General features: G+C 39.6%; 1 protein-coding gene across 3 annotated transcripts in view; it reads left to right on the top strand.

The window, feature by feature from the left end:
• The first annotated feature begins 7111 nt into the window (after positions 1-7111).
• SGCD (sarcoglycan delta) overlaps positions 7112-12116 on the top strand; it is a 409144-nt gene continuing 404139 nt past the window's right edge. Inside the window, exon 1 of one of the 3 annotated variants that reach the window (XM_019924818.3) lies at positions 7112-7251. The gene's annotated coding sequence lies outside the window, so the exon portion shown is untranslated. Of the gene's footprint in view, positions 7252-7465; positions 7531-12116 lie in introns of those variants that run through there. The other 2 variants (XM_073802750.1, XM_073802751.1) reach the window with 2 other exon arrangements.

Raw genomic sequence — 12116 nt, forward strand, 5'->3', positions numbered from 1 at the left:
CTGCACTTGAATTAAAAAAAGAAAAACTGCATTCACTTACTTAAAAATATCTTTTGTACACTTCCTACAAGCTAGGCGTGGTGCAAGGAACTAGGATACAGTAGTGAGCAAGCAAACCTAGTTTCAGGCCTCATGGAGAATATTCATTTTCTATCAAGAAAGATTAACATCAATCAAATAAAAATACAAATAAATATATAATCAAGTCTATCATGAGTACTAGTTTGGGGTTATATATAACAGGGGATTGTTGGTTCTGGGGTTCAGATACCTGAATCCTAGAAAAAGTGATAACAGAGTATGAATTTGAAGGTTGAATAGGAGTTAAGTAGAAGAAAACATAAGAGTGGAGGTAGCATCCAGGAAAAAGCAATGTATTTTCAGGAGAGTAGCTTTTTTGTAGATTCTCAAGTGAAAAGATATGTGATTTCTTTGAAGCACTGGAAGAAGCGAGACTGGTAGCAGATGAGACTGAAGAGGTAGTCGAGGGACCAGATCAAGCCAGGCCTTTCAAGTCTTAGTGATGGTGGCCGTCTTTCCCTTTCAAGCAATGGTAAGCCATCTAAGGATTTGAGCACACAGAGCGACACAATTAGATTTATGTTTTAAAAGTTAATCTATCTCTGTAACTTAGTGATTCTTAAGTCTGGCTCATGTTAGAATCATTTTGGTTGGGGGTGGGTGGAGCTGAAAACAAAATTACCATTACGCCGATCCCATTCCAATAGAATCAGAATCTCTAGGGTGGGCTCCTAGCTCTGGTTATTTTAAAAGCTCCCCTCAGATGATGCTTACGTAAATCTAGACTGGAGAATTTCATATGTGAATAAACCATACAGGAGATGTAGCTTAATAAGAGTACCTATGCGAGAGAGGCATTTGAAACTGGCTTCTCAGTGTGACTCACAGTGACTGTGGCCAAACCTAATATTATCATGAATCGCATTAATAGAAGTGTTCTTCCTAAATGTGAGAGGGAGTTGTTCCTCTGCGCCCAAATTAGCACACCTGCAAAGTTTGTTCACCTCTCAGCACCAAATTTTAAGAAGAAATTAGCCAAACTGAACCATTCCTAGAAGAAACCAAACTGGATGTTACAAGGAATCTAAGCCATAATGAGGATAAATGATCCACTGGTACCAGATGTGTTTTTTTAAATTTTTTGGAAAAATATTAAATTTTTAAACAATTTTTCAAGGTCACTTTCCATTTACAGTTACTACAAAACATTGTCTGTGTTCCCCATGTTGTACAATACATCCTTCAGCCTATTGTACACCCAATATTTTGTGCCTCCCGATTCCCCTCCCCCTATATTGCTCCTCCCCCCAACTAGTAACCATTACTTCTCTATATCTGTGAGTCGGTTTCTTTTTTGTTATATCCACTAGTTTGTTGTATTTTTTAGATTCTACATATAAATTATATCATACAATATTTGTCTTTCTCTGACTTATTTCACAAAGCATAATGCTCTCCTCGAAGTCCACCCATGTTGCTGAAAATGGCAAAATTTTATTCTTTTTTATGGCTGAGTGAGTAGTGGTCAGTTGTGTGTGTGTATCTATATATCACATCATCTTCATCCATTCATCTGTTGGTGGATGTTTAGGTTGCTTTCATATCTTTGCAATTTTAAATAATGCTGCTATGAACATTGGAGTGCATGTATCGTTTCAAATTAGTGTTTTTGGTTTTTTTGTTTATATACCCAGGAGTGGAATTGCTGGTTCATATGGTAGTTCTATTTTTATTTTTGGAGAAACCTCCATACTGTTTTCCACAGTGGGCACACCAATTTGCATTTCCACCAACAGTGTACAAGGGTTCCCTTTTCTCCACATCCTTGCCAACATTTGTTATTTGGTTTTTGGGGTTTTTTGATGATAACCATTGTGACAGGTGTGAAGTGATATCTCATTGTAGTTTTGATTTGCATTTCTCTGATAATTAGTGATGTTGAGAATCTTTTCATGTGCCTGTTGGCCATCTGTATGTATTCTTTGGAAAGATGTCTATTCAGTTCTTCTGCCCTTTTTAAAATTCGGTTGTTGGGGTTTTTTGTTACTGAGTTGTATGACCTGTTCATATATGTTGGATATTAATCCCTTATTAGTCATATCATCTGCAAATATTTTCTCCCATTCAGTAGGTTATCTTTTCATTCTGTTGATGGTTTCCTTTGCTCTGCAAAAGCTTTTCAAATAAGTTGCAGGATACAAAATTCATGTACAGGAATCTGTTGCATTTCTAAACAGTGACAATGAACTGTAAGAACTAGAAATTAAGGAAACAATCCCATTTACCATCACATCGAAAAGAATAAAATACCTAAGAATAAACCTACCCAAGGAGGCAAAAGACCTGTACTCTGAAAACTGTAAGACACTAATGAAAGAAATTGAAGATGACATAAACAGATGGAAAGATATACCATGTCCTTGGATTGGAAGAATCAATATTGTTAAAATGACCATACTACCCAAGGCAATCTACAGATTCAGTGCAATCCCTATTAAAATACCAATGGCATTTTTCATAGAACTAGAACAAATAATTTTAAAAGGTATATGGAAACACAAAAAAACCCAAATACCCTAAGCGATCTTGAGAGAGAAGAACAGATCTGGAGGAATCAGGCTCCCTGACTTCAGAGTATATTACAAAGCTATAGTCATCAAAACAGTATGGTACTGGCACAAAAACAGGCATTATAGGTCAATGGAACAGGATAGAAAGCCTAGAAATAAACCCACACACTTATGGCCAATTATTCTATGACAAAGTATGCAAGAACATACAGTGGAGAAAAGACAGTCTCTGCAATAAGTGGTACTGGAAAAACTGGACAGTTACATGTAAAAGAATGATATTAGAACATTATCTAACACAATACACAAAATTAAACTCAAAATGGATTAAAGACCTAAATGTAAGACTGGACACTAAAAAAACTCCTAGAGGAAAACACAGGCAGAACACTCTTTGACATAAGTTGCAGCAATATTTTTTTGGATCCATCTCCTAAAGTAATGGATGTGTTTAAATTGTAATCAAAACAACTCTTTAAAAAAGGATGATTTAGCGTCCTGTTTTCAAATAAGTCAAAAGGTTTTATTTATCCAAAGTGTAAATATGAGGGCCAAGTACTTACTCATCCTAGATATTGGCAAAAAGGCAGGAGATGATGCAGACAAAAACCCATGTCTCTGTGGAGTTTATATCCTGCTTTAGAGTGAAGTTTTCTCTTTCATGCAATCCTTATGATCAGAATTTCTAACTGACCTTTATGATCAGCAGTTGCAGCATCTGAATGTGCTACAGGGAGATATACTTCAGTTGTTAGTTTTAGAACATTAGAAGTAGAAATCTCTGAAAAGCAGAGAGATCAATATCTATAAAAGAATTCCAGTCGGAGTGGCCATTGTAGAGAGGATTCAGAATCTAATGGCAAGGATTAAAAGGTATAGGAGGAAGGAGACTAGTCTAGTGATCTAGTGTAGCCTAGAGTCCTTTACAAAACTGAAAACCAAATAGACAGTATTAAATAACAGCAGTACCGATATAGTCTGAGCACTTACGGTGTGCCATACACTTTGCTGAGTGGTTTATTATGTGTTATCTCAGTTAAGACTTACAATACTCATTATACAGATGAAGAAAGTGAAACAGTGTCAAGCTGTAACTTTTTGAAGTTAAATACATGGGTCCTACAAATATCAATATAAAATGAAAGTATGTCGAAGATTTTATTTGACTTATTAACTATGAGGGAATCAGTATGATGGTAAGACTGATGCTGAGACCATTTAAGGAGCTCCTTGTTCATAGGTACATTAATAAAGAATGTTAACAAAAGATCACTAGACTAGATACAAAACCAGTGAATGTCCTATAGGGCAGGCAATAGACTATAACATTTGGGATTATATTTTATTTTTTCAGCATTTTATCAATGATTTATTTTTTTCTTCTTTTTTAAAAATTTTTATTTTATATTGGAGTATAGCTGATTACAGTGTTGTGTTAGTTTCAGGTGTACAGCAAAGTGATTCAGTTATACATATGTGTGTGTGTGTATATATATATATATATATATATATATATTCTATTTCAAATTCTTTTTCCATTTAGGTTATTACAGAATATTGAGCAGAGTTCCCTGTGCTATACAGTAGGTCCTTGTTGGTTATCTCTTTTAAATATAGTAGTGTGTATATGTCAATCCTGAGAAATACTGTGTATCTTTAACAGGCAAAACTCTCCAAGGTAACTTGTAACTTTACTGTATTTGGGATCTTTATTCAGTTGTCAACAGTGAACCAGACAAAGCACATTTCCCTTAAATAATTCCTGAGAGGGCACATTAAACAATTGCCACGCATGACTTTGATGGAATGTGACTACCTTTTGGTCTGATTTTCAAGTTTTGGATAATTTTTCTTAACATTAGAAGATGTAAGTAACTTTTTAGGATTTTCCAGCTCGTAGTAATGAATTGAGTCTATACGGAGGTATCCCTCTTCAAATATCCACGCTGAAATGAGCCATGTAGCTAGTTTACGGAGAGACATCAAAGCAGCGTCCTTTGGATTAATCACCATTTTTCTGCCTTTATATAAAATCTGACCTTGTTTTTCCAGTTGTTTTATGTTTGGGTTGTTTTTTTTTTTGCTGTTGTTTTTTTGTTTACCAAAGCATTTATAAACCACTTAAAATTACGAACTACCCCTCCTCTTTTGTTTTCCCAAAAGAACCTGGGCACCCCAACATGATGAATAAGTAGTGTGTGATTCATGAACCACTTGCTATGATTGCCTCTGAAACGAAGGCTCTGGAAACCCAGAGAGAAATCTGATTCTTTAGAAGTTGTAGCCACTGTTTCCTCAGTAAGACTTCTTCCTTGACCTACAGGATTTTTATTTTGTAATTGTTGCTGTTAATTTAGGACATTGCAGTTGCCAAACCTGGAAATTGCCATTGTTAATGGTCTTCTATTTTTAGAATGGTAATCTTGAGCTCTTAAGGTTTGGCAGAAGCTCCAGTTCTCTCTGAACGGCAGTTTGTTGAGCCTCATGTAACTGACTGCAGATTTGGTCTGACTGTTTACCTTGCTGGTGAGTTAATCTTGAGGAGAGACTTCAGTGTTAGGTGTAGTGAATAAATGAAAAATAGCTGTGTGGTTGGCTAACGTTCCAATGAAGCATTAGGACACCGGTCTATGTTTAAGGGGGTAAGCCCCTATTGTGTAAAGGTAACTTGGCAGAAAACTTAATTAGCCAATCAGAGAGTTGATTCTAGGAACTCACACTAGATGCGAGAGTACAGTTTTGCTTTTTGGTGAGAGAAAGGGTCTGGTTTTTGCTGGATTCAATAAAAGGAAAAGTAAACCAAAATTTATAGGCACTATAATAAGCACTTTGCATGGATTATCTCACCAAATTCTGTGAGCTGGATTCTGTTATTACCCCCATTTTACAGGTGAGGAAACTGAGGTCCAAGAGAGCTCAAGCAAACTAATCAGAATTCACAGCCAGTAAGAGACAGAGCTAAGATTAGACCCAGGCCATCTGATTATAAGCCTTCTCTTGTGAAGGTTAGATGATATGGCCTTTCCCAAATGATGCTGGGAAAGAGAAAGCACATGGAAAATTCACCCAAATCTTGCTTTCTAGCATCAGTTCTAACATTAAGAGTCTTTGCACCTCTGAACATCTCATCTGTGTGGATCTCCACTTCCCTTTGTAAAATAAAGGGTTGAAACAATTTGGATTGGATGGTCTCTGGGGTTCCCTCCTCCTCTAAAGTTCTTTGATTCTATAATTGTGTCCTGACCTTAGAGGTGCCCATGCTCCCTTCCCCACAGACAGACACACTGCTTCCCAAGGCAAAAATTGAATCCTCCTGAAAGTACCCATTGCAGTTTGATGCTGAACTCCGGATTCTACCACATCTATTATTTACAGCAGTCCCTCAGGAATACACAGTACTTTTAAAATCTGGCAAGCCAGTTCTTTAAAATAAGTTGCTAGCAGGATATGATTTTGGAAGTAAAATATGAATACCCCCCAAACAGAAAAGAATAAAACTCAAAATAAATGAGGCTTTCTCTTTAAATCATCATTTTCTACAATGTTACCTTGACAACTTAGCTTTGGCTCTTTAGAGAGGGGGTTTTCAGTGTAGGAGAAGAGGGGTGTCCTCTCTGTATCTTTAGAAATTTCCTCTGCGTTTTATGGAAAGAGGACATCTCAAAGGTAGACTACACGATCCAGCAGCATGTACATGGGACATGTTGATGGAGGGTCATCCAGAAGTAATCACAGGTGCAGAGAATTATGACATTCTGATTAAAGTTACCTTCTTTTCTCCTTTCTATTTCCTGTAACCACAGCACACATTGCAACAGCCTGCAAAATGTTACATTTGGGGACCAGCGCACTTAGACAGCAGAGAGCCACAAAAGTGCCTGAAAAATAATTGCATTATTTTTAGTGGCAGCAGTAAGAGATGCACACGTCAGGTTGAGGGGACAACTCAGAAGTACTGAACCAATCTGGAAATGCTAAAAATATTGTTCCCCCTCCAGCAATTGATCCTTTGAGCAAAGACAGAGGCACTGGCAGGGAGGAAGATCAAATGAGAATTCCCATCTCTCAGCTGTAATAGGCTCGTTATCAGGACTGGCAAGAGTTGGGTTGGGGTGAGGGGCTAACAGGGGTCAGCTGGGGGCTGTCAGCACAAGGAGGAAGTTGGCAAAGGGCGGCGTGGAGCGGGGGAAGGAGACTCAGCTCCAGCATCGAGCGCCACAGAGCAGAGGCCGCGTGGAGAATGACTGAGAAATCAGTATTAGTTCTAGAAGCCGTTGCCTTTGTGGTTGTGTGAGCCCAGCAGCCCCCATGGGCGCTGGGGCAGGGGAGCGAGTCTGTGCTTGACACACGTGTTTCCCATTGAGAGCTGAAGCCGGCCCAGTAGGTGGGAGTTGGCCTGACAAAGGCGTATTGAAGTACAGGCAGAGTACGGTTTCAAAGCAGTCCGAAAAAGCACGGGAATGCTGTTCAGGAAATTCTTCAGGCATGGGCAGGGACTTGGCTCCAACTCTGCAGTTGGAAAATCTGACTGGGGCAGCTTCTGAACACAGGCTGGGCCTGCTCAGCCTCTGCAGGCCGAGCGGCCGCCCCCTTCCGGCCTCCCCACACGCGCCTGGATCGCAGGGGATTCTCTTCAGCCGCTTTGTGAAGCAGAGGAGAGGTAGGGAACTGCTCAGTTCTTGCATTTTTTGCAGGCTTTCTCTTCGCTTTCTAAGCCTGCTGTTTGTTTGCAAGTACTCTGTGTGTCTGTGTGTGTGTATGGGGGGGCGTGGGGAGTTTGTGGGTATGTGTATGAACAAGTTAGAACTCCATCACTTCAACATTTGGTGTGGGGTTGTCTGTCATCTTTTCTTCCCTCAGCCCCCTTCAAGAGGTGATTTTCGGCAGTACGCGTTGGAAAGTTAGGGTTAAGCTGGCAACACGACTGTGAAAAAGCAAAGTATGTGAACTCTTGTATTGTCACCCTGCTCCAACAGTCTGCAACTTTTCTGTGGGGAAGGACACTTCGTTGGCAGGAAATATAATTTTAGATGAGACTGTCTGTGTTCTTTGCTTTATGAGAATTTGGAGAGGGACGTTTTTAGCAGAAAATGGCTCTCATTTTAGAGGAAATCGGCGTTTGAAGTTTCTATTTTGGATCACACTTTCAGAGTGTAGGAACAGATACGTGTATGTGAGTTCCTGGCATCTTTTATTATTATGTGGGATTTTGACTGTCATTAAGGAGCTCAGTGATATATTTGCCTAGAAATATGCTGGATACAACATTTGTAATTCTGTTTCTAGAATAATTTTCAATTTTTTTCTGAATTGCAGAAGTAACTGGCAGTTCTTCCCTCAAAAAATAAATACTTCTGTGTTTTATGAAGTATAGACAACTAGAGTCACAGAAAACAGTAATTTAGTCAAAATCATTGTTAAAAGACAGACATATAATAATGTGAATTTTATTTCATTGATCAATTGATGTTATTTTACACCTTACTGAAAAGAGTGATTTTCTTTAAAAAATCAAATTGTGGATAATTCTTTTTCATACATATCAACTATAATGCAATACAGATTTTTACCCCTGCCTCGAAAGCTATATCTTATTCTATACTTAACATTTGGAAAATACATAGCATAATATAATTGCACTTAAGAACACTGTTCAGTTCTGAAAGAGCTGGACTCAATCTCACTACAGCTTTGTGATTACTGGCAGAACCATCAGCGACAGCAATGGTGTTTTCTAAAGGGGCCTTGGCCAGGAGTCTGGCTGGGGAAACAGATGAATGAATGGGTTCTTGGCTACTTCTTGAATAGCAGAAGAGTGGCTAGAACTCTCACGGTGGACCTCAATAAAATAGGTGTGCATTGACTTTGGTTCTAAAATCTCTCAACAAGTAGCTGATATTAGAGAGTTAGATGAATGGGTGAATAAAGAGTGGGGGGGGGCTGGACTTTTTCATATCTTTGTCTGCGTAAGACCTAGGATAAGTGCGCAGGCCTTGTGTTTTGTTGGTTGCCAAGTCAGCCCTCTCGGCCAGCAATTTTACTTTCTCCACAGTTTTGCACTTGGAGGAGGGAATTAGGAAGAAAGTGACTGGAAGCAGGAATTCTTATTCTGAGAGATGGCACACAAATATTTTCTTCATGAGTGTCATCTTTGGGTTGGGTTGGGATGAAGAGGGTTTGGGAACTGTTGGACATGGGATAAGATAGGACAGACAGTGACTACACTTGGGTTGCCTATGGAATGAGCAAGATGCCAAGAGATTAGGAAACAGCATGAACCACAGCCAAACACACTGCCAGTGAAAAAGGAGACTGTGAGCTCTAATTTCATACTCCTCTAAATTTAGTGTGCGTTGAGCCTTGAGCAGAGCAGGCGTGAAATAGCAACTTCAGGTTGCAGGGGTACGAACAGCATTGCCTGAAACTTGGAAGAAAGTCTATAGTTGCCCTGTTTTAGAAGTATACGAGGGGAAAATCAAGTTCCCTGGACATTTAAAAAGGAAAAACAAAGAGGGGTGTGGGAGGGTAGAGAAGAAGAAATCCAGGGCAGAGGTATAGGCTACAGGGAGGGAGGAGTGGCCACACCACAAACTGGGCAGCAGGGGCAGAGGGAGATCTGTGCGCAGAAGTGAAACGTACATACTAGAATAGCAAAGCCCAGAGGGCACTGATTGGTTCACCTTGAAGTGTGTGGCTAAACCGTGGCCTCAGTGAGGAGAATGGTTTTACCCTCTTCACAATAGAAGACTCCACGGTCAGTCCGCCCCACTGTGCCTTCTGGAAGCAATCAGAAAGCACATTGTAAGAATGGCATCGCCCAAGGGTTCAGATTTCGTAAGTGAGGAGGGAGCAGGCTCCTGAGGCCTTATTTTTAACCCATATTTGTTCCATCCAGAGATATTCTGCTGGGAGTGATGAGTGAAGGGACCAGGTGGAGATGGGGGAGGGATGGCAGTGAGCATAGCTTGTTCTAGGCCCTGCCCGCGTACACTTCATCCTTAAGACAAACATTTGAAAAGGAATATAGAATGATACATATGCTTTATTTTAATACATGAATTTATTTAATTTTATTTCTTTTTTTAATTTTTAAAAACCTTCAGGAGCATGTACCGCATTGTTGGTGGAAGTATTTAATATTAATTTCATAAGGTGAGGAGGTTCATGGAATTATGGATTTGACCATCTGGAAGGGATTAGGGCCATCCTGTAGTCCAGAATTTCTTGAGTTGGGTAATATATAGACTCCTTTTAACAGGGTGAGGGAAAACATCCACGCCCCCATTGTTGATTTAACTGCTTTTATTATACTGCAATTTAAATATGTACAAACCAAAAATACCCACCTAGGTAATCACCTCTCTATTTTAATCATTCTTTAGCATCTATAAGACTAAAATAAATTTATGAATTAAATGCAAAGTAAAGTAATAGTATTCAGATTCTCAACATTGTTATTTTAGGTAGAAGATGCTTTACTGAAATTTAATAAGGCCTCACCATGAACATGGAACTGACAGTTATCTGGAGATTATTTTGATTCTAGACACTCAAACTCTTATATCCTGGATATAGACTTGATTCTTCCATGAATTTTTTTCTCTTCAAATGTACCTTCATTTGCATGCCATGATGTCCCTTGATCTGCACCTTTGAAGGAATGTTTCATTTTGTATGATATTACACTCTGCTCCTTTTTCTATTCATGACAATTAGAATCCAATCACTTATTGCCAACATGATTGTACACTGAATACAAATGCAGACACCAGAACTGCATGGTAGTAGTCATAGGTCATGAATTGGATCTGCATTTCCTAGGACAAAATTTGGGTAAATAAAATAAGTACGTCAAAAGAAAAGAGAAAGAAAAGCACAAGAACAAATTTGGCAGAGAACTCTCAGAGTCCTGAGAAAATCTGAGAATCCCTGGTGCCTTGGAGACTCTACCTTAAGAGGTACCGATTTTGGCCAGTTCTGGTTCCATGGAAGAACCTCTGCAGGAAATAGGAAGGAATGGCTCTGGAAACACTCCATCCATTTTTCTAAATAGCACAGCCCCTTTTATTTGTTTCATATATTGGGATTTTGCAAGAGATTTCATTTGAAAAGAGAGTTTTAATGCTCTATCAGTAAAGATTGCATTTGGCTGCAAGTAATAGAAATTGTGCTCATAGAGTCGGAAAGTATAAAGCCTTACCTTTTGTGCATATAGATGTGGACTACACCTGGACAGTCCAGGACTGTTGCGGCAGCTGAGCGACGTCCCTAAAGACGAGTTTCCTTCCTGCTCCACTGTCCATTCGTTCATCTCCATGTGTCATGTTCAAGTCAGGACAAAGGTGGCAGGACATGAAGGGGAAAAATACTTCTCCTCATGAGACTTTGCCCCAGTAATCAGGAAGGGACACCCTCCCACATAAAGTTCCCCTCACTTCTCAGAATCCACACCCAGAAGTGGGTCATGTGCCTACTGGCCCCATGCAGTTTCATTACCAGGATGGGTGGAGGTCCTCTGGGTATGGAATAGGAGCCCACAGATCCAGATCAAGAGTTCTAGCACTGTTCTAAAAATCCATTGCTTCTATTTTAAAGAAGTGAACACTGAGACTAGAAAAGATGTGTTACCTGTCTAGAGAACACAGGCGTTCAGAGACAATGGCAGTTCTTCTTGTTCCTTGACCCTGAGTCTGGAGTGGACTACTTGTTATGCGTGTTGGCTTAATAATGAGAACTGAGTGATGCTTTGGAAGCCGTGCTACAGAAAGTAACGTCATGGAGTCTTAGTATTAGAAGGTCCCTCAGAAATCACCCGGTTCCATGGTTTCTCAAAACCTTCTGAATCAGAATTTCTGAGATTAGAGTTGGGGAATCCCTCTATTTTTAAAAACTCCCCAAGTTATTCTGTTGAAGCCAACCAGACACTGGTCCACAGAACTGAGTTGCTTTAATACTGTTGGAGCTAAATCATTATTTACTACAACAGTGCCATTTATAGCATCACTGGCAGATGTCAGCCAGATGTGTCAGTCATTCATTCAGTGATGGAGAACCTCACTGTGCTGCGAGGCAGCTTGGGGCATTGTTTCTCATCTCCGGCCTCCTCAGATTGGGCCACATTTGCATCTCTATACTTTGTAACCCATGGCCATTGTCATATTCTCTTAAGGCACATTTGAGGGTGGTAGGAGGACCTGGTACAGGAGTGAGGTGAAGAGAGGGAGTAAGGGTAGCGGGAGTCGGAAGTCTTGGGATAGGCTCTGAGTCCACTAAGAGCTGGCTCTCAGTTTTTCCATCTGTAAAATAGGATGAGATGCCTGTAAAGTGTTTTCTCTTTCTCATTTTCTATGGTTTTGTTATTCTCAAGCTCTCCCATTTCTTTATGAATGTCTTGAACTATTTCATCTCTCCCTTATCTTTTCCTGTACTTTTCTTTTTACCCTTCTCTGAACACATTCCAAGTAACCTCCTCCTGACAAAAATACTGTTCCCTGAATTCAATTCCACTCATCTGACAAGGGCGTG

Source organism: Tursiops truncatus, chromosome 3 (assembly GCF_011762595.2).
Source record: "Tursiops truncatus isolate mTurTru1 chromosome 3, mTurTru1.mat.Y, whole genome shotgun sequence".
Taxonomy (NCBI): Eukaryota; Metazoa; Chordata; class Mammalia; order Artiodactyla; family Delphinidae; genus Tursiops; species Tursiops truncatus.